At 41.5% G+C, this 23030-nt stretch overlaps 1 non-coding gene across 1 annotated transcript; it reads left to right on the forward strand.

Moving 5' to 3' along the window:
• Positions 1-19993: 19993 nt before the first annotated feature.
• Positions 19994-20099, forward strand: LOC121978923. The gene has a single exon (XR_006111246.1). It is a non-coding gene; the product is annotated as a small nucleolar RNA R71 (small nucleolar RNA).
• Positions 20100-23030: the final 2931 nt, after the last annotated feature.

A 23030-nucleotide genomic window follows, 5' to 3' on the forward strand; every position in this document is an offset into this window, starting at 1 on the left:
ACACTAATTTGTTCCAGCTAGAAACAGTGGATGACTATGCACTAGAGGGTGTGCCTAGGGGTGTAAATGAGTCAAGCCGCTCGTGAACTATTCGAAGCTCGATTCGATAAAAGCTCGTTTGAGCTCGTTTAATGAGGCTCGTTAAGATAAACAAATCAAACTCAAACTTCATAATATTCGGCTCGTTAGCTCGTGAACATGTTCGTTAAGCTCATGAATCAACTTTTAAATAAAAAAAATAATAGTTTTGATATTGAATTTATAGATTTTACACTCTACTTATGAAAAAAACATAGACAAATATATTAAATTTATTTATTAGAATAAAATTATAAATTTTAACAAGAATATTATAATTTTTTAAAAATATATAATTTAGTTTTTAATACAACAACCAAGTTTTTCCCCACTAGATGGGGTCGGCATAATTTAGTTTTTAATGAATATTTAAATTTATAATTTATATTTATTAAGCTCGATAAAAGCTCAAATAAGCTCGTGAGCCATAAATATATTCGTTAATAAAGCTCGAGCTCGGCTCGATTATAAACGAGTCAAACTCAAACATCCAAGAGTTCGGCTCCGCTCGGCTCGATTACACCCCTAGGTGTGCCATGACTGAGAAGGAAAGGATCAATTGGATAACCTGAAGATGTCAACATAAGAGGTTAGAATGATGATGAGGGAGGCCCCAATGTAGCCACCCCAACGTAGCCACTCTGAGTAAGTTGGATAGTAGAAAATTTTATCTAGCTTATGTGTACGAATACTTGCGCCTATGCGAGCGGATTATCTTTTATATTACCCCTAGGGGGAGGCATGAACTGTAGCGCCCGAAAATTCTCAAAACTATTTTATAAATATTCTATGATTTTTCTGGAATTTTAGGATATTTTTACAGAATTTTTAGGCAGCGGAAGTAGCACAAATAAATAGAAAACGAAAACGGCCTAAGCGGGAATTGAACCCGAGACCTATTGGATCCTACAACTTATAGATAGCTCTAGTAACCAAGTGAACCCAGCAGGGCCGTGCTGAAAAAAAAGGGAATCAATTATATTTATATTTGAGTTGGGCCGAATTACCCACTTAATATAAATAAAGATTTAAGTGAGGAATTGTTATTTTTCTTAAAGGAGGAAAACCTTTCCCTCACCCTAGTCACGCCGCCCTCTCCTTTTATCCCTCACCTCTCGGCGCCAACCTCAAGAAACCTAGGGTTTCCGTCCCAAGGGCAAGGGGAACACCTTCCGGCGATATCTCGGCTACGAGAACGTTCCTCCCCGCGGGAAGAGCAAGTGGACGCGAGGAAATCGACGGAGGAAATCGACGGAGGAAATCGTCTTCTCCAGAAATATAGCGATTAGAATCGTAAGAAAATCCGAACAGGAGGTAAGAAACCCCTCACCTGCAGTATAATAGCTACCGTTTGATTTTCTGTGCATTAGTTTAGTTATATGCGTATGTTTTCGACATATAGGGTGTATTTAACCTTCCTAGCAGGTTTAGGGATTTAGTGAGTACCTTTAGATGGGTCGGACACGTCTTTTCTCCTTCAATTGGAGGTTTAGATGTTGTTGGGTGCCTAAAGGTAGTCTCCCTAATAGAGAGGGGAGTTAAAGCACACTAGGTGATCGATTAAATAACTAGCTTAGAAAAAAAAATGTAACCTAGGTATTTTTATTAGCACAGTTGATTGCATTAGAAGCATCTAAATCAGTAAATCAGTTATCCTAGCTTATATGGGACTACGGTCCAATGGGTGGGCTCCCACAGTCGCCTCTAGGTTCAGACAACCTAGCTCTAGGTTCAGATAACCTAGAAATAGCTATTTAGAACAGTTTAGCTATACTCAGTATTTTACTTTTCAGTTGGCAATATAGATTTTAGATATCATTGGGCTCCCATAGTCGGTCCCTAGGTTTAGATAACCTAGTAGCTCTACTAAATTCGGGATTTGCAACCCCGGGTCTAGTTAGAGATGCGCGCATAGCAAGTACAGTTGCCGGGCCCAAACAGCAGCATGATTACTATTTTCACTTATTATGATATTAGCTTTCAAACTCTTAATCTAATCCAGTGATTATAGTTTAAGATCAGTTTTGGCTTAGTTCAGTTTCAGTCAGTATCATGCTCCAGCTTAGCTTTTCCGTGTGAATATGCATGATAACTTTATGTGCAGTTGTTATACATGTTTATATGTTCAGCTTTAGATATGCCATGATTGTATGCTTATATGCCATGTCATGCTTAGTTTATTCAGTATATCCAGCATAGGTTTTAAACAACATGATTTAAAATCATATTTGCATCGTTGCATGTTTTTGTGAGGTAGATGGTTTCTTACTAAGTTTTTTAGCTTATAGATACTACTTTTCTTATACTGCAGATAAAGGTAAAGGAAAAGTGGACCAGTAGCGGAGGCTGGAGGTCAATCCAGATCAAGATGTGTGTGGAAGGAACTGGAATAAAAGATCCTCAGGGATTTTAGCAAGCTTAAATAGTAGAAGTCTTAGTATTTCTTCTTTTATGCAATTTTGAACCTTAGAGTGTTTAAATCATGGGAGATTCATTTAGTTGTTAGTAATTATGTTAGAATGCTGGTTAATAGTTGTTAGAATGTATTTCCATTGATTTTAGAATTGTTGTGTGAGATTTTGGCACGCCAAAGTGCTAAAATCAGAGTTCCTGGGCGAAATCAGAACTCTGATCGGTCTCCAGACCGATCAGAGCCTGGGCAGTGCCACTGGATCGGTCAACCGACCAATCCAGATAGATACAGTATGCTACTGTATCCTCCTGGATCGGTCAGCCGACCGATCCAGCGCGATATAGTAGCGATTGCAGGTGTTTCGGGTGCCTGGATCGGTCAGTCGACCGATCCAGACATACCTGGATCGGTCTGACCGACCGATCCAGCCACACCTGGATCAGTCAGCCGACCGATCCAGTTGGGAACAGAAACTTCCCCAGCTTCGATCAATCTGTAGATCGATCAGCAGGCCGGTAGGTAGTTGGGAAGTTAGTTTCTAGTCCCTAGCTCAGTTGGGATGTTCAGTTTCCCCTCCTTAGCATATGTACACCAGCAAAGAAGGTCTTTAGACCTTTCTTATTAGTTGTATCGGTCATTAGTAGAGTAAAATTTTAATTAGCCCAGCTTTCCGCACAGTATAGTTTAGCATTATTGTGACGATCGGCCTTACAGCCAGTGCCCAGAAGGTGGATCGTTACAGAGTGGTATCAGAGCAGTTTCCATACTTCCTACACACACATCAGCATTGAACCTGCAGCTTCCAAGTAAGAAACGTCTCTCACTTTATTATGTTTTTTTTCTTTCATGTTTATAGATACTGTAGCATGTTGATTGATGATAACACCTAACATGATAATGATAGTAGATATATAAACATGATTGCCTTAGTTATGTATGTCCTCTATGTCTTTAGAAATGGCACGAGGACGCCCAGCTAGAAGGGCACCAGCTACTGAGCCCCAGCATGAGGCAGGCAGTTCAGTGCCTCCCCCAGACCTGACAGCATTGGTGGCTCAGTTACAGCAGCAGTTAGCTGAACAGCAGCAGGAGATAGCCACCTTAAAGGCTAATCAGCAGAATACTCCCACAGTCACCCCGGAACCAAACGTAGCAATGCCAGTAGTCTTAGAGGTTCCACCAGTCCAGCCTACAGCACCAGTGGCCCCAGCAGCAGTAGAGGCAAAGAGAGAAGCCTATCTGATCTGGTGGCAGAGAGTCAAGCACGAGAACTTCTCAGGCACCAGTGAACCATGGGATGCACAAGTCTGGTTCAAAACACTGGAGAGTACGATGGAGCTTCTAGACTGGCCAGAACATGAGAAGGTGAAGTGCGCCTCCTTCTGTCTGACAGGAGATGCACGCATGTGGTGGGAGAGAATCAGAGCCAAGCGCCCAGTAAACCAGATGACATGGGCAGACTTCGAGAAGGAGTTCTTTGAAGAATTCTTTCACATGAGGGTCACAAACCGCCACTACGACAAGTTCACTGAGTTTCGTCAGGGCAACCTATCAGTTGAGGAAGCCATGAAGAAATTCAATAGATTGGCTCGTCTATGTCCTGAACTAGTCAGCACAGAGAAAGAAAGAGTCCGGTTGATGCTCAAGATGCTGAGGCCGGAAATAGCAATGAACGTGGCTGACAGCGTTCACAGGCCGCAAACCACCGAAGAACTAGTCAGCAGTGCTCTGACCACCGAGCACTACCAGAACAATATCAAGCAGCAGAAGCAAGTTCTCACAGAATCTAAAGGTCAAGGAGGTTCAGGCACTCAGAAACAACAGGGCCACAGCTCCAATTGGAAAGGGAACTCTAGCAATAAATGCAAGCCAGGGAGTTACCTAAAAGGAGGACCATCTAGCAAGCGACCCAGTTATCCAAAGTGTGCTGCTTGTGGGAAATTCCACCCAGGGGTTTGTCGCAAGGGCACACGAGGATGCTTTGAATGTGGACAAGAAGGGCACATGGCCAAGCAGTGCCCGAACAAGACCGGTCTTCCTCAGCCACAGCAGATTCATTATGCAGGCCAGCCAACTCAGTTATATCAGATACAGGCCGCTCTAGAAGGTCCACTTATCAGCCAGGGCAGATTAGAAGCCCCTCCAGCTACGGCGAATGCGAGGATCTACTCACTCACCAGAGAGGACGTAGCCAATGCCTCGATAGTGGTCACAGGTCAGATTAGCATTTTTCAGTATAGTGCTACTGTTCTATTTGATACTGGGGCAACCCATTCATATATAGCAAGGGTGTTCTCCGAAAAATTAGAAATACCCTCAGAGGTACTCAGTGGTCAGTTTTTGACGGCACTACCTTCGGGGGAGATCATGGCATCCACGCACTGGCTCAGAGCAGTGCCGGTCATTATAGCAGACAGGGAACTCTTTTGTGATCTGATCCTGCTGGAAATGACTGACTACGACGTCATCCTTGGAATGGACTTCCTGATCAGATACGGTGCTTCCATAGAGTGCCGTAAACAGAAAGTCGTATTCCAACCCGAAGCAGAAACACAGTTCGAGTACATCGGAGAACCAAAGAGAAAAGCCAGAAAATTTCTCTCAGCTATGAAGGCACAGAAGTTGATGGATTCGGGATACCAGCCAGGACAAGGACCAACAGCTAGCAGGGGTCCGAGTTGTATGTGACTACCCAGCAGTCTTCCCTGAGGAGTTACCAGGCCTAGCACCAGTCAGGGAGATTGAATTTGAGATAGAGCTCTTCCCCGGCACCAATCCTATTTCCAAAGCGCCATATCGCATGGCTCCAGCAGAGCTGAAGGAACTTCAGGAGCAACTACAGGAGCTGCTCGACAAGGGTTTCATACGCCCTAGTCACTCACCATGGGGAGCGCCTGTGTTGTTCGTGAAGAAGAAGGATGGAAGCATGCGACTGTGCATAGACTACAGATCACTGAACCAAGTCACAATCAAGAACAGGTATCCCCTTCCCAGAATCGATGACCTGTTCGACCAGCTGAAGGGAGCAGCAGTGTTCTCCAAGATAGATCTCAGATCAGGTTATCATCAGGTCAAGGTTAAAGAAGGGGATATACCCAAGACAGCATTCAGAACCAGATACGGACACTACGAGTTCGTAGTCATGCCCTTTGGCGTGACCAATGCTCCAGCTACATTCATGGATCTCATGAACAGAGTATTCAGGGAGTATTTAGATAAGTTTGTTATTGTGTTTATCGATGACATTCTTATCTACTCAGGAACTCAGGAAGAACACTCGGAGCACTTGAAACTAGTATTGCAGACCCTTCAGCAGAACCAGCTATACGCCAAGTTCACGAAATGTGAATTTTGGTTAGATCAGGTGTCCTTCCTGGGTCACATCATCTCCAAGGATGGTATTATGGTAGATCCCAGCAAGATAGAAGCAGTAAGTAACTGGAAGAGACCTAAGAACGCCAGCGAAATCAGGAGCTTTCTGGGATTAGCAGGATACTACAGAAAGTTTGTAGAGGACTTCTCCAGGATAGCCTCCCCACTGACAACTCTTACCAGAAAGAACAGGAAATTTCAGTGGACAGAGGACTGTGAGAACAGCTTCAGCGAGCTAAAAAGGAGATTGACCAGTGCTCCCATTTTGGCTCTACCAGACAACACCAGCAGCTTTGACATCTATAGTGATGCCTCTAAGTTGGGACTAGGAGCAGTACTGATGCAAAACGGCAAGGTGATCGCCTATGCCTCCAGACAACTCAAGGATTATGAGAAGAATATTGGCCCGAGCACAGTAGCGTGCTGGATCGATCACTGGATCGATCCAACCCAAATTCCGCATACAGTAGCATGCTGGATTGATCACTGGATCGATTCGACCATTCCAATCGATCAGCCGATCGATTGGGAGGCTTGATAATAGCAGAGAAACCTCTAGTTCAGCTCCTTGACCATCCGGGGAGGTAGAACATATTATGAATAGCTTAGACTACACCCCCTAGCACATATAGCATAAAGAAATGATAATAGTTTAGCAAGATTTTGATATGTACAGCTTCCGCATCTAGATTTAGTAATAGTCAGGGAATAGTTTAGCACAGATTAATGTAACGATCGGCCTCACAGCTTAGTCCGTAGGAGGCGGGTTGTTACAGAGTGGTATCAGAGCAGTGGTGTTCGCTCTCAAAATTTGGAGACATTACTTGTATGGAGCTCAGTGCAGAGTGTATACAGATCATCAGAGTCTGAAGTACTTCTTCACTCAGAAGGATCTGAATATGCGACAGCGCAGATGGCTAGAACTGGTCAAGGACTACGATATGGACATCCTCTACCACCCAGGAAAGGCGAATAGGGTAGCAGATGCACTTAGCAGAAAGTCCAGTGCTGCTCTATTATCTCTAGCGGCCATGTCACCGCCCCTACAGAAGGAGATCACAGACTTCGGTCTTGAACTCGTAGTTGGACAGCTCTCTACTATGACGTTAGAGTCTACTTTGCTTGGTGATCTTCAGACAGCTCAGGAACAGGATCCTGAAATTCAGAAAATCAAGCAAGGAGTGGCAGAATCAGAAGGTGGAGAGTTCAGAATATCAGATAGCGGGGTATTGTACTTTGGTGACAGATTATGTGTTCCAGATCAAGAGGAACTACGCAGGAAGATTCTAGATGAGGCTCACAAGACTCCTTATGCGATGCATCCTGGCTCCACCAAAATGTACCAGGACTTGAAGAAGCGTTTTTGGTGGCCTGGGATGAAGAGAGACATCGCTCGATATGTCAGCATATGCCTAACCTGTCAAAGGGTTAAGGCAGAACATCAGAGACCAGGAGGAGTTTTGCAGCCCATTCAGATACCCGAATGGAAGTGGGAAGACATTTCTATGGATTTCATAGTGGGACTACCCAGAACCACGAATGGTTTTGATACCATCTAGGTAATAGTCGACAGGTTGACTAAATCAGCCCACTTCTTAACTATCAGGATATCTTACTCCATGGAACAGCTAGCACAGTTGTATCTCAAGGAGATCGTTAGACTACATGGAGTCCCACGAACCATTATTTCAGACAGAGACAGTAGGTTCACATCACACTTCTGGGAGTGTGTACAGTCAGCTTTGGGCACGAAGTTAAAATTCAGCACAACCTTCCATCCTCAGACAGATGGTCAGACGGAGCGAGTAAATCAGGTACTCGAAGATATGCTCCGCGCATGTGCCCTAGATTTCAGAGGAAGTTGGTGCAAATATCTGAGTTTAGCAGAATTTGCATACAACAACAGCTATCAGGCCACCATCGGCATGGCACCTTACGAGGCTCTCTATGGGCGGAGGTGTAGATCTCCAATCTGCTGGTATGAGAGTGGTGAACAGAAAGAACTAGAGCTTCAGACAGATCTAGTGGCAGATACCACAGCAGCTATACAGCAGATCCGCCAGAGGATAGAGACAGCTCAGAGCCGCCAGAAAAGCTATGCTGATACACGCGCAGACCTTTAGAGTTTTCAGTTGGGGATTCAGTGTTCCTCAGAGTAGCTCCCATGAAGGGAGTAATGCGTTTTGGGAAGAAGGGCAAACTAAGTCCCAGATATGTGAGACCATACCCTATCACTAGAAGAGTTGGCAAGGTAGCATATGAGCTAGAGCTACCACATGATATGTCAGCCATCCATAATGTATTTCATGTCTCTATGCTGAAGAAGCATATCTCAGATGCCACCCAGGTGATTGAGCCTCAGTCGGTACCAGTCCGCGAAGACCTTAGCTATGATAGTCGGCCTATTCAGATAATAAACCGAGCAGTTAAGAAATTGCGGAACAAGGAGGTACCATTAGTAAAAGTCATTTGGCAAAGTCACACAGCAGAAGAGGCAACATGGGAGACAGAAGCCAGCATGAGACAGAAGTACCCAGAGTTATTCTAAGTTCGAGGACAATGGGGGATTGTAGCGCCCGAAAATTCTCAAAACTATTTTAAAAATATTCTATGATTTTTCTGGAATTTTAGGATATTTTTACAGAATTTTTAGAGTAGCGGAAGTAGCAAAAACAAATAGAAAACGAAAACGGCCTAAGCGGGAATTGAACCCGAGACCTATTGGATCCTACGACTTATAGATAGCTCTAGTAACCAAGTGAACCCAGCAGGGCCGTGCTAAAAAAAAAGGGAATCAATTATATTTATATTTGAGTTGGGCCGAATTATCCACTTAATATAAATAAAGATTTAAGTGAGGAATTGTTATTTTTCTTAAAGGAGGAAAACCTTTCCCTCACCCTAGTCACGCCGCCCTCTCCTTTTCTCCCTCACCTCTCGGCGCCAACCTCAAGAAACCTAGGGTTTCCGTCCCAAGGGCAAGGGGAACACCTTCCGGCGATATCTCAGCTACGAGAACGTTCCTCCCCGCGGGAAGAGCAAGTGGACGCGAGGAAATCGACGGAGGAAATCGTCTTCTCCGGAAATCTAGCGATTAGAATCGTAAGAAAATCCGAACAGGAGGTAAGAAACCCCTCACCTGCAGTATAATAGCTACCGTTTGATTTTCTGTGCATTAGTTTAGTTATATGCGTATGTTTTCGACATATAGGGTGTATTTAACCTTCCTCGCAGGTTTAGGGATTTAGTGAGTACCTTTAGATGGGCCGGACACGTCTTTTCTCCTTCAGTTGGAGGTTTAGATGCTGTTGGGTGCCTAAAGGTAGTCTCCCTAATAGAGAGGGGAGTTAAAGCACACTAGGTGATCGATTAAATAACTAGCTTAGAAAAAAAAATGCAACCTAGGTATTTTTATTAGCACAGTTGATTGCATTAGAAGCATCTAAATCAGTAAATCAGTTATCCTAGCTTATATGGGACTACGGTCCAATGGGTGGGCTCCCACAGTCGCCTCTAGGTTCAGACAACCTAGCTCTAGGTTCAGATAACCTAGAAATAGCTATTTAGAACAGTTTAGCTATACTCAGTATTTTACTTTTCAGTTGGCACTGTACTGGATTAGATATCCATTGGGCTGAGCTCCCATAGTCGGTCCCTAGGTTTAGATAACCTAGTAGCTCTACTAAATTCGGGATTTGCAACCCCGGGTCTAGTTAGAGATGCGCGCATAGCAAGTACAGTTGCCGGGCCCAAACAGCAGCATGATTACTATTTTCACTTATTATGATATCAGCTTTCAAACTCTTAATCTAATACAGTGAATGTAGTTTAAGATCAGTTTTAGCTTAGTTCAGTTTCAGTTACAGTATCACGCTCCAGCTTAGTTTTTCCGTGTGAATATGCATGATAACTTTATGTGCAGTTGTTATACATGTTTATATGTTCAGCTTTAGATATGCCATGATTGTATGCTTATATGCCATGCCATGCTTAGTTTATTCAGTATATCCAGCATAGGTTTTAAACAGCATGATTTAAAATCATATTTGCATCGTTGCATGTTTTTGTGAGGTAGATGGTTTCTTACTAAGCTTTTTAGCTTATAGATACTACTTTTCTTATACTACAGATAAAGGTAAAGGAAAAGTGGACCAGTAGCGGAGGCTGGAGGTCAATGCAGATCAAGATGTGTGTGGAAGGAACTGGAATAAAAGATCCTCAGGGATTTTAGCAAGCTTAAATAGTAGAAGTCTTAGTATTTCTTCTTTAATGCAATTTTGAACCTTAGAGTGTTTAAATCATGGGAGATTCATTTAGTTGTTAGTAATTATGTTAGAATGTTGGTTAATAGTTGTTAGAATGTATTTCCATTGATTTTAGAATTGTTGTGTGAGATTTTGGCACGCCAAAGTGCTGAAATCAGAGTTCCCGGGCGAAATCAGAACTCTGATCGGTCTCCAGACCGATCAGAGCCTGGGCAGTGCCACTGGATCGGTCAGCCGACCGATCCAGATAGATACAGTATGCTACTGTATCCTCCTGGATCGGTCAGCCGACCGATCCAGCGCGATACAGTAGCGATTGCAGGTGTTTCGGGTGCCTGGATCGGTCTGACCGACCGATCCAGCCACACCTGGATCGGTCAGCCGACCGATCCAGTTGGGAACAGAAACTTCCCCAGCTTTGATCGATCTGTAGATCGATCAGTAGGCCGGTAGGTAATTGGGAAGTTAGTTTCTAGTCCCTAGCTCAGTTGGGATGTTCAGTTTCCCCTCCTTAGCATATGTACACCAGCAAAGAAGGTCTTTAGACCTTTCTTATTAGTTGTATCGGTCATTAGTAGAGTAAAATTTTAATTAGCTCAGCTTTCCGCACAGTATAGTTTAGCATTATTGTGACGATCGACCTTACATCCAGTGCCTAGAAGGTGGGTCGTTACACGAACCCTACCTTCCGATCATGGGAGAGACATGTTCTTTATTATCATCTTCCAGTCGCCCCATGTTCTCCTCTTTTCCCGGCATTCTCTGATGGATCGAAAGCGCTAGAGGGGGGGGTGAATAGCGCTCGTGGCTATTTTAACGATTTAAAACACAGAATAGAAACGCAGCGGAAAGTAAAGTCAAACACACAGAGACGCAGGTGATTTACTTCTTTCGGAGCCTATTTCGACTCCTACTCGAAGGCCCGCGGTCCTTGACCGCTTTCGGTGGGCAACAACTATATATCCGGAATTATTACAAACTAAAAGCAATTATAGTTAAGTGCAAATAAGAAAGTTTTACCAACGAACAAGAAAGTAGTAGAGCTTTGGCGTTTCAGTTCGTTGTAGCAGCAGAGCGTAGTTGAAGCGTACGGAGCACACAAGAGCGCAGAACTTCTGTTCGGAATTCGATGATCTGAGCTGCACCTCGAGGCCTCCTTTTATAGCTCTGTGAAGTCTGATCCAGATCCCCAAGTCTCGGGATCAGATTTGACCCGAAGCGGATCGGTCGACCGATCAGATGATCTCCACTCCATCTGATCCGTCGATCTGTTGCTCCGCTTCGATCTGGTCAAACTCTATCCCTGCGTTCGGTCGACCGATCCCAAGTTTCGATCGACCGATCAGTATCCTCTGACCCTCACACCTCGGCTTGATCCAGTCGATACCTATCCCAGGTTCGGTCGACCGATCCCGAGGTCCGGTCGACCTATCCTTGGTCGAACCAGGCCCCATCTTCTGTAGATCTGATCTGGTAGCTTGAAGGTTCGATCGACCGATCCCAAGGTTCGGTCAACCGATCCTGGTCAGTTCTAACCCTGCATAAAACTGTTAGTTACCTGCAAAACAGAGTTAGAACACAAAAAGATAATACGATAAATGAAATTGTCAGTCATCGGATTAACCGAGTCTGACTTCGGGCTTCCAACCGGAAACCCTAGGTCGACCCGACGCCTACTGTTCCCTCTACGGGGAACGCATCCTCACCTACTCCACTCAGGAGATTTACCTGATGCCAGTCCGGTCCTCCAGACCGACTGGACTTTCCGCCTAGGGTTACCACCCCCTAGGACCTAGGGTTATCGCCCCCTAGGGTTTTTCTCCACCTAGGGTTACCACCCCCTAGGACCTAAGGTTACCGCCCCTTAGGGTTTTCCTCCACCTAGAGTTACCACCCCCTAGGATCTAAGGTTATCGCCCCTTAGGATTTTTCACCTGCCTAACCGCAGTTAGGACTTTCCTGCACACTTGTTTAAGCTCATTAGATAACAAAACAACTTAATTTGAATCCTTTGACATAATCAAAACATCGGTTCGATCGTCGGATGCTTCCTGCACCAACAATCTCCCCCTTTTTTATTATGACAACACAGTTCAAAGTTAAGTAAAAGTATGACAAAATTAAAATATGAAATTATTAAGAAATTTAAAAAAAAATTGTAAAACTTATGCTCCTCTTTATGTTTAAATTCTTAATTGTCAATTTCATGTTTAAATTCTTAATTGTTAATTTCTTTAACTATTCTTTAACTTTGACTTTTCTCTCACCCTTTGACATAAATCAAAAAGAATATCAGGAAGAGAAAAGAATAATTAGTTTAAGCTCCCCCTGAAGAGTAGCCATTTATTTAATGTCTTAGTGTTTCAAAAAGAACTATTTTACTTAAGTTAGGAAATGCCTTGGAAAACTACTTAGTGTTTTCAAAAAATATGCTAACTTAGCAAAATTTAGCATTTTGAAAATCATTACTTTGAAAAACACTTAGCTCAATTTGAAATTGTTTTGAAAATACATAACTCATTTTTTTTTTAAAAAAAAAAACTAATTGTTATTTGAAAAATTTTTGACAAAGACTTAAAGGTAAAAACTTTGCTTGAGTTTTTAACTTTAAAAGGATTTTCATAAAAGCTTAACTTAAGTACTTAGCTCTGAGAAACTATTTCTTGAAAAGAACTTAGTAAAGGATTTAGATAATTTTAGTGCTTAGTTTTGAAAATTGATTATCTAAAAATCCAAACCTTTAAAAATACTGTTTATTCTATTTTAAAGCTGAGTCAAACATAATTTTTATAGCAAGCCAAAAAATAATTTTTAAAACCAAGTCAAAGATAATTTTTATTTTAAAGGAAAACTAGCTTGAAAAGAAAAATTTACTCCCCCTTGATTAATGTCTTAATAAATTCTTAGGGTCTTATAGTCCAAGCATGAGTCACGTTAATTATTTAAATTGTTTTGGTCAGGTATCAGAGCCCTAAAGCGTAAGCAAGTTAAAGCTTAACATTTCCTTCACCAACTGTCTAACCGTTAGCTACTTGCTGATTGCCTAGAGGGCAACAGCTTTCACTTGGTTAGTCAAGTAAAGTCATTTAGTCCAGTTAGATTTGACTAAGGCTGGAAGACTTGACTTAATTACTGTTAATAAAGTATTTAACGCCCAGACTCATATTGATGCACAGTAATAAGCATTCTTGAGTCCAGGCTGTACCCTATACATCTGTTACTCTCCGCAAGTGTACGGAAATGTCGCAAGTAATATAAAAGATTATCGTATCCACAGGGACTGGAATAAGCACTAGAAATGTCTCAATGCGAATTAGCTAAACAACTATCTAATCGTTTCAAAAGCAAAGTAAAGGTAAACAACTCTAATATTAAAGATCAACAAACAAGAGTTTAGTGTTTTGGGTTATGATAAAGGAAGATTCTAGGAGTTTCGATTTCTTTGTAAGATTTCTTGAATGTAAATGGTTCACCAATTCTTATCCCTCAATTGCCAAACATGTAGAAAGTTGTCGGTTCCCTCTTGCAATAGACAACCGGCTAAGGACTGAGAAAGGTATCTAAATAGGATTAATTAGACATGTACCTATGTTGTCCTTACACAGAAGTGCACCTATTACTATGCCTTCCTCGGATATCAACGTAGAAGCCCACGACTCATTAATCTATCAAGATACAAGGAACTAATCATAAAATCCATCCTACTCTCTTGGATATCCCTATTTCCTCTTCAAGATTATCTCTCAAACGTCCTTACACGGGCTTGCACCTGTCACGTGGATCCCTCGGATGATCGAGTGAGAGTTTATCTTTACAAAGTCCATAAGAAATCCAAATAATCAATCAAGAATGAGAATTAAGCACAAATCACCATCAATCATTCAAGATCTAATTGATACAAGCAAGATAATGTCATTGAAACAAGAAAATGGCAAATCCATAAGAGATTACATCAATCCATCATACAAATACTCTCTTAATCCTAGAATACAAGATCTACTCCATGAATCGAGGAAGAAAATCCGAAGAAATAGATATTACAAGCATTCCTTGAATCCCCAATCCAAGAAAACAAGAAGAGGGGGAAAGAGAAAACTTATCTACGAAGAAGCCTTGTCTTCGGATCCAATCTCTCCCGAGTCGAAATCGTCGAGATCTCCCTTAGAATCGCCAAATCCTCCCAAGAATGGGAGGAAACCACCAAATCTTGCTTTCTCCCAAAGGGAGAGATCCCTTTCAATTCATGAAGAAGGGTTTAAATAGAGGAGGGAATCGGCCACACGGCCCGTGACACGGCCGTGTGAGATTCACACGCCATGTCCAGCCCTCTCCCAGTTGCACTGCAGTGACTCCACACGCCGTAACCCTCTCGCCTCGGAATGCTACACGGCTGTGGTGCACACGGCCACACCGCTTGGTCTCTAGAAGTCTCACACGGCCGTAGATCCACACGGCCATGTAAGGCTTCTGCTCTGTTTTCTGCTCTGACTGGCTTCAAATCTTCACACGCCATGTCATCTTCCTCTTCTGTTGGTGCCAACCACACGGCCCGAGCTCCATACAGTGCAGGGCCGTGTGAGGTACACGGTGCTTTCTCCCTTCGTTTCCTCCAATGCATGCCCAAAGATGTAGATTCTTCACCAAATCGACTCCTGTGTACGAAAATGCACAAAAGCAGATCTCCGAACCAAAAGAGTAAATATGCTAAAAGGAAAGTGGAAGTATAAAATGCATAGATCAAGCATGCTCAAAGTATGTAAATGTGCGTAAAAACATGCATAAAAGAGTATATAATCTACGACATCACAAGACTTAAACCTTTGTTGTCCTCAAGCTCTATGCCAAATTCATATGTTCTACAACACATTCATAAAACCCAGTGCACTTTCCTAACTCTATCAAAAAGTTTCATTAACAAGCTTGATCATGGAAACAAGTAAAGTATGGTTCAAGCATAAGAATCTTGTGCACAGTGTAAAAGTAACTCAACACCCTTCAAGTTTCAATCCATGTCCTAGTCAAGTCGTCATCAAATTTGAATTCCTAATGTTTTCAGTGAAAGACAAGTAACCAGTGATAGGCACTTACTTACCATTCACTTGGTTCATATTTCTCAACTAACCCAAGGTCTCAAAGGTGTGCTCAATCTCAAGAGAAACTAAACAGTCATTTCCCCAGTAACCTAACTCGGTCTCAAAGGGGTGACTTGCTAGATTCCACTCATGACAACTATTTTTTATATCCCTTATTGTTCATTTTTTTTTTTTATAAGTGTTTGCATTGTGCAAAACTTATTCACAAATGTACTTTTAGCACACATGTTGGGATATTTTGATTTTTCCAAATGAGCTTTAATGATTTGAGCCTCATCCAGTAACCAAAATGAAAGTTGAGAGATCACCATGGAAACCAAGTACTAAGCAAACAAGATGAACCATGACTATTTCAATGACATCAACTATTCAAGCATCAAGCACAAGTGTAGTGAAGATAAAATCCTTAAGGTTGAACCAAAACTAAAACTCATCACCATAAGATTCTTAGGTTATTAATGCTTCCCAAGATAGAAAAAAGAACTACACAAAGTTTACTAGTAGCATCATGCGAACATCATGAATCGAGACAATAATCGTGCTAACATTTCACTTGAATCCAAGAAAGCATATAAGTGAAGATTTGATGTTCTCAAATTTTTTTTTGCCATGATTATTTCAAAAACAAGCAAAATAAAGCAACAAGCAATGAAAATAAGAACCAACATGAAAAACTAATCAAAAACTAAAAATTGAAAACCAAACTAAACAATATATGACACCCCCCCCAGACTTAAACTTTTCATCGTCCCAATGAAATCAGTATGGTGGAGGAGGTGGAGGTGGAGGTGGACGAGGGAAAGGAGGTCTACGACGTGGTTGGCCAATAGGAAAACCTGGAATCTCACCCAAAGATCTATGATACTCATATAAAGCATCAACTTGTTGGCTAGTAAGCGTCATACTCTGCATAAAATCTCTCATCCTAGCCTGATCAGTATCATAATCCTGCACAAACTCAGCCACTTGACCTTGAAAATTCCTCGTAAACTGAAAATGATTTTGTACCTCCCTAAACTGATCATCAGATAAAGAGAAGTGCCCCTCCAACATTTTTCGTTGGGAATCTTGCTTCTCATGAAGTGATTCTAGAGACGTACGAAAATCTGAAAAATCAAACCTAGAAGATCCCGTGCCATATGCAAAAGAATGCCTAGCAGGCTCCATAAAACTAGAAGGCTGCGTATGTCCAGATGATGAGGGTTCATTATGTGGCTCAGTGTCTCCAGGTATAGAAGGGTTATCCTCAAAATCTAACTCAGAAATTACCCAATTAGCCCAGTTACGAATAGTAGTTCGTTCAGGAAAAGGAAGGGGTAAAGGAGAACCACTCCTCCTAGGAAACGCGAAACCATTCTCATCCCGAACGATCATTTTCATAGCAAGACATGTATCAATGTCAATCATGTCATTACCATGAATTATTTCCAACCCATCAACATCAAGATTTAAATTACAAGCTATTCGGGTAATCAAACCACCAAAAACAATTGATCCCGATGATGCCCTAGCTGATCTCAATAAGGTTTGAACAAAATGAAAACCAGAGTCAAATTCAACCTTATAAAGCATAGCCCATAAAGCATAAAGCTCTATCTTCTTAACCACCCCATCACTCTCTCCCCTACCAAAAATAGTTTTACTCATGACTCTATGTAGATACCTAAAGATAGGGTTTTGCATATGGGAGACCTTAGCTCTTGAAGGCTCATAAGGTTGATCTAACCCAGTTATTGCATTCCAAAAATGATTCCAATTAAACCTTGGATCAAACCTACGAGGGCTACCGGTGGTTATTCCAAAACAAGAATTAAAGTCACTAAATGCCCATAGAAATTCTTGATTCATTAATCTAAAAGAGATTTTTCCAAAATAATCATCTTCATTAGTAAAATGGACATCCAATGAACTTAAAAATTCCAAAACAAGACGAGGATATGTAGGCAAATGTGTGTACATAATATCACTCCAATCAAAAAACCCAATCATCAAATCTACATCTTCCCTAATTCCAAGCATATCAAGAACAGTTGGGTCCATATATCTAGTACACACTATCTTTCTATTGACAAGAATTGCAAATCTAGTTACTTGATCATCATTTCTGAACACAATATTGAATTCATTGTCATTACCTTCGTTGCGTGAAGTCCTTTTGCCTTTGCCCTTCACTGGTTGTTTTCCTTTGTCTCTTGATGGCTCCTTCTCTTTGTCTCCACTAGATCCACCACCTCCTTTGCGTAATCTCTTCAAAATATTGGACATCTTGATGAGTTTAGATAGGGGAAGAATTATTTAGAGTTGTGGAACTTCAAAGAACAAAACTTCAAAGAACAAAAGATCTTAGGTTAAGAGAACAAAAGTCCAAGTCTTAGAGAGGAGGAGAATCGGATCTAAAAGATCTTGAGAGATTAGAGAGGAGTTTTTAAGAAATTGGGAGAGAAAGATATGTTTTGGAGAGTTGGGAGTGTGCGGAACACGGCTAAGATCTGGCCGTGTGAGGTAGGAGGTAGACTTTAATAGTTCTCCTACACGGGCCGTGTAGATCTACACGGCCTCCCCATCTTTCCTCTCGGGATTCTTTGCACAGGCCGTGTAGATCCACACGGCCTCCCCCTCTTCCTTCTCTGGATTCCTCGCACGGCCGTGTCTGGGACATGGCCTCTCCATCTTTCCTCTCGGGATTCTTTGCACGGCCGTGTCTATGACACGGCCTATACCTTTTTCTCCTCGGGAGATCCCACACGGCCGTGTCTGGATGACACGGCCCAAACACTTCCATTCTCTGCAACCTTTGCCTGGCCGTGTATAGCACACGGCCTGACTCTGTTTTGCACCTAACCTGAAAACAAAATCAAAAGAATGCATCAAACTAAAAGAAATTACAATACAAATCAAAACTAACTAAAAAAACCCTTGGGTTGCCTTCCAAGAAGCGCTTGTTTAAGGTCTTTAGCTCGACCAAACTTAATCATTCGCTCCTTTTCCTCGCCCTTGGAGGACAGATATACTTTTCGTTTCTGTTGGGAGATCTTCTCCCAACATCTTCCACCACATTGTCTCCTTCATTTGGTGGCCTTCCATAAGGATGGAAATTCTATTCCTCAAGTTTATAAATGCTTGTCCTGCTACAAGCATTTAAAAGAGACGAGACATGGTTAGAGATATTAGATAAATCATATTCCAACTTTTCCTTACCAATTACCAAAGAAAGCTTATGATTTTTGACATCAATTATAGCTCCAGCTGTAGCAAGGAAAGGTCTTCCTAATATGATAGGAATCCTAGGGTCCTCTTCCATGTCCAACACAACAAAATCTGTGGGAATAACGTTCCCATCCACCTCTACCGGCACATCCTCTATAATACCCAAAGGGTATCTGCAGGAATGATCGGTAAGTTGAAGTGTCATAGTAGTAAGTTTAATGTTTTTGAGACCTAATTTATTACAAATTGAATAGGGAATGAGGCTAACACTCGCCCCCAAATCACAAAAAGCTTTTTCAAAAAATTCTTTTCCTATGTTGCAAGGAATATAAAAGCTCCCTGGGTCCTTCAGTTTTGGAGAAGTGTTCTTCTCAAAAATAGCACTACATTCCTCACTAAGCGCAATGGTCTCGACCTCTCCTCTTCTTCTCTTATTTGACATGAGATCCTTCAGAAATTTGGCAAATCTAGGCATTTGTAGAATAGCATCAATAAGAGGTACCTCTACACAAATTTCCTTAACCTTTTCTAGAAACTTGCCAAATTCTTCATCCTTCTTGAGCATTGTAAGTCTCTGAGGAAAAGGGACAGCTTTGCTCTGATGGTTCAGTGGAAGAGTCTCTTCAACCTCAATGGTACTCTCCTCATTAGCTTGAATCTGATTCGGTATAGGAGGAGGGAGCTCTTCTTCTTTTTGTATCCCTTTTGAAGCAGTCACTTGGGAGTCTCCCAAGGTCCGTCCGCTCCTAAGCTTAATCCTATTGCAATGCTCCATAGGATTCACATCAGGTTTTCCTGGAAGTTGTCCTGGTGCTCTGGATGATGAGGCGGCTAGTTGGGCAATTTGACTATCCTGAATCTTTTGATGCTTTTCAGAATTATCCATTCTCTGAATGAGCTTTGCTATATCTTGCTTCATTTCATTCTGAGTTGAGATAATTTCTTCAAGCATCTTTTCAACATTTAACTTTGGTAAGCCTTGAGAAGATAGATGTTGAAAATTTTGTTGCCCAGCTTGAAAATTTGGTCTTGCCCCCATAGATGGTCCTTGGTCTTGATTATTTCTGTAAGAAAAATTTGGATGACTCTTCCATCCAGGGTTATAAGTATTTGAGTATGGGTTGTTCTGCCTTTGATTGTAACTCATGATTGCATCACATTGTTCAAGTTGATTGATTTGTGCAGTGATAGCTCCCAATGGACATGAGTCATTTGAATGCTCTGAACTCCCACATACTTCACAAGATGTACTAATAGCATTGACCATATTAGCACTAGTCCCCATATTCTCAAATTTCTTTGTAAGAGCGTCCAATTTTGCAGACAAAAGAGTGACTGCATCTACATCAAACTTCCCTGATGCTTTAATTGTTGGGTTTACAGAGGAATAGCCACCACTTCTTTCATTTGCCCATTGATGATGATTTTGTGCTACACTTTCAATGATTTCTTCGGCTTCATCTAAGCTTTTGTTCATAAGTGCCCCTCCAGCAGTTGAATCAAGGGACACTTTGGTATGATAATTGATACCATTGTAAAAAGTGTGCAACACTAACCATCTTTCCAACCCATGATGTGGGCATTGTCTGAGCATACTATTATATCTATCCCATGCTTCAAAAAGAGATTCTGAGTCAGTTTGCTTGAAGCTTGCAATTAAATTCCTCATATGAGCTGTTTTGCTTGGTGGATAAAACTTATCAAGAAACTGTTGCTCACACTGCTCCCAAGTGGTGATGCTGTTAGGGGCCAAAGAATTCAGCCATTGCTTTGCCCTATCTCTTAAAGAAAACCCAAATAATAATAATCTAACTGCATCTGAAGGAACTCCATTCATTTTCATGGTACCACATATTTCATAAAAGACCTCTAAGTGTTGATTAGGGTCCTCATGAGGTCCTCCACCAAATTGGTTCTGCTGCACCATAGATATAATTGCGGGTTTGATCTCAAAGTTATTAGCTTCCACTGAAGGTCTTGAAATACTAGATCGAAAACCTCTCGCATAGGGTGCTGCATAATCCTTAAGTGGTCTATTTGCCATATTCAAATGTTCCTGTTCTTCAATTTGCCTTTGCAGAATTCTTCTTTTATGTAAAGTTCTATCAATCTCAGGGTCAAAAGGAAAGAATTCCCCTGTAAAGTTAGATCTTCGCATACACAAGAACAAGATAGCAGATAGCAATTCGACACAAAAAAAAAATTTAGAAGAATCAAAAATGCAGAATTGAATTTGTACAAAAGGAATTAACAAGAAGTGAAAGTTATACAAGAAAGTAAAAAAAAACAGAAATCTAATGATTAGTTACAACTATGCAATATGAAAGGAAAACAAATGTTATGTTTAGTCTAACTCAATTGATAATTCCTAATGTTATAGCGCAGTCCCCGGCAACGGCGCCAAAAACTTGTTACTCTCCGCAAGTGTACGGAAATGTCGCAAGTAATATAAAAGATTATCGTATCCACAGGGACTGGAATAAGCACTAGAAATGTCTCAATGCGAATTAGCTAAATAATTATCCAATCGTTTCAAAAGCAAAGTAAAGGTAAACAACTCTAATATTAAAGATCAACAAACAAGAGTTTAGTGTTTTGGGTTATGATAAAGGAAGATTCTAGGAGTTTCGGTTTCTTTGTAAGATTTCTTGAATGTAAATGGTTCACCAATTCTTATCCCTCAATTGCCAAACATATAGAAAGTTGTCGGTTCCCTCTTGCAATAGACAACCGGCTAAGGACTGAGAAAGGTATCTAAATAGGATTAATTAGACATGTACCTATGTTGTCCTTACACAGAAGTGCACCTATTACTATGCCTTCCTCGGATATCAACGTAGAAGCCCACGACTCATTAATCTATCAAGATACAAGGAGCTAATCATAAAATCCATCCTACTCTCTTGGATATCCCTATTTCCTCTTCAAGATTATCTCTCAAACGTCCTTACACGAGCTTGCACTTGTCACGTGGATCCCTCGGATGATCGAGTGAGAGTTTATCTTTACAAAGTCCATAAGAAATCCAAACAATCAATCAAGAATAAGAATTAAGCACAAATCACCATCAATCATTAAAGATCTAATTGATACAAGCAAGATAATGTCATTGAAACAAGAAAATGGCAAATCCATAAGAGATTACATCAATCCATCATACAAATACTCCCTTAATCCTAGAATACAAGATCTACTCCATGAATCGAGGAAGAAAATCCGAAGAAATAGAGATTACAAGCATTCCTTGAATCCCCAATCCAAGAAAACAAGAAGAGGGGGAAAGAGAAAACTTATCTACGAAGAAGCCTTGTCTTCGGATCCAAGCCTCGCTCCGGAGTCGAAATCATCGAGATCTCCCTTAGAATCGCCCAGAAATCCTCCCAAGAATGGGAGGAAACCACCAAATCTTACTTTCTCCCAAAGGGGGAGAGATCCCCTTTCAATTCATGAAGAAGGGTTTAAATAGAGGAGGTAATCGGCCCACACGGCCCGTGACACGGCAGTGTGAGATTCACACGGCCATGTCCAGCTCCCTCTCTGCCAGCTGCACGGTGACTCCACACGGCCAGAACCCTTCTGCTCTCTGGAAATGCTACACGGCCGTGTGGTGCACACGGCCACAGCCTGCTTGGTCTCTGGAAGTCTCACACGGCCGTGTAGATCCCGGCGGCCGCCGAAGCCTTCAACACTGGTTGGCTTCAAATCTTGACACGGCCGTGCGAGGTTCACACGGCCATGTCATCTTCCTCTTCTGTTGGTGCCAAACTCCACACGGCCCGAGCTCCATACTAGTGCAGGGCCGTGTGAGGTACACGGCCCGGTGCTTTCTCCCTTCGTTTCCTCCAATGCATGCCCAAAGATGTAGATTCTTCACCAAATCGACTCCTGTGTACAGAAAATGCACAAAAAGCAGATCTCCGAACCAAAAGAGTAAATATGCTAAAAGGAAAGCTGGAAGTATAAAAATGCATAGATCAAGCATGCTCAAAGTATGTAAATGTGCGTAAAAAACATGCATAAAAGAGTATATCATCTACGCACATCAACATCTCACACCATTCTATGTTTTACAAACACAAGCAAGGTATACCTAGGTGTTTGTGAGATGCTCTGACTTAAATCTAGGGGAACAAGATTTCTAGGGTAGATCTTAGGCTAAGTCATATTTTTGAAAATTCTAAGAAAATGGGATTTTAAAATCATTATTTTTCCTAGATTTTGAAAAGAATAAAAGAACGAGTTTTGAAGTAAAACAGTGAGTTTTGAAAAATTAATATCTATTCTACCCAGCACATTCCTATTTGCCTTCTAAGTGAGCTGAACTCAAGTTCAGGTAAGGGCTTTGTGAAGATATCAGCTAGGTTTGATTTTGACTCAACATAGTTGAGTTCAATATCACCCTTAGCTACGTGATCCCTTACAAAGTGGTGTTTCACTTCTATATGTTTAGTCCTTGAGTGATGAATTGGGTTTTTTGTTAGATTTATTGAGTTTATATTATCAATTGAGATTTTAGTTTTATGATACTCTAGTTGATAGTCTTTAAGGGTATGCATCATCCACAGCAACTGAGATGTGCATTCACCTAAGGCTATATATTCA

The sequence above is a fragment of the Zingiber officinale genome, chromosome 4B, assembly GCF_018446385.1.
Source record: "Zingiber officinale cultivar Zhangliang chromosome 4B, Zo_v1.1, whole genome shotgun sequence".
In the NCBI taxonomy this organism is placed as follows: Eukaryota; Viridiplantae; Streptophyta; class Magnoliopsida; order Zingiberales; family Zingiberaceae; genus Zingiber; species Zingiber officinale.